Source organism: Cyphomyrmex costatus, unplaced genomic scaffold (assembly GCF_001594065.2).
Source record: "Cyphomyrmex costatus isolate MS0001 unplaced genomic scaffold, Ccosl1.0 scaffold4545, whole genome shotgun sequence".
Classification (NCBI taxonomy): Eukaryota; Metazoa; Arthropoda; class Insecta; order Hymenoptera; family Formicidae; genus Cyphomyrmex; species Cyphomyrmex costatus.
Genome location: NW_017278796.1, coordinates 1 through 670, shown reverse-complemented (window position 1 = coordinate 670; position 670 = coordinate 1). Strand labels below are relative to the sequence as shown.

The 670-nt window shown below is 26.9% G+C and overlaps 1 pseudogene; it reads right to left on the bottom strand.

Moving 5' to 3' along the window:
- Window positions 1-3: 3 nt before the first annotated feature.
- LOC108777659 (cytochrome b-like) lies at window positions 4-666 on the bottom strand (annotated as a pseudogene).
- Window positions 667-670: the final 4 nt, after the last annotated feature.

The window sequence follows — 670 nt, the reverse complement described above, 5'->3', positions numbered from 1 at the left end:
TTTGTTAGGGATAGAGCGAAGAATTGCGTAAGCAAAAAGAAAGTATCATTCAGGTTTAATATGAGGTGGTGTTGAAAGTGAATTGGCAGGGGTAAAGTTATCTGGATCACTAAAAATAAATGGATATTGTAGGATAATTAATGAAAATAAAGATGATATAAAAATGAATACTTCTAATAAATCTTTGTAGGAAAAATAATTATGGAAAGGAATTTTATAGAGATCACTATTTAATCCTATTGGATTTGAAGAGCCTGAAATATGTAAAAAAAATAAATGAATTATGATAAAAAATATAATAATAAAGGGTAGGATAAAGTGAAAGGAAAAAAATCGATTAAGGGTAGAGTTATTAATAGAAAATCCTCCCCAAATTCAAATAACTAAGATATTTCCAATATAAGGAATTGAGGATAATAAATTTGTAATTACTGTAGCTCCTCAGAATGATATTTGTCCCCATGGGAGAACGTATCCTAGAAAGGCTGTTGATATAGATAAAAGAAAGATAGAAATTCCTGAAATTCAAGTATAAGTTAAATTATGGGAAGTATAATAAATATTACGGCTAATATGAATATATATACAAATAAAAAAAAATGAAGCTCCATTTATATGAATATTACGGAAGATTCATCCATGAGGTACATTTTGGATAATATGAATAATT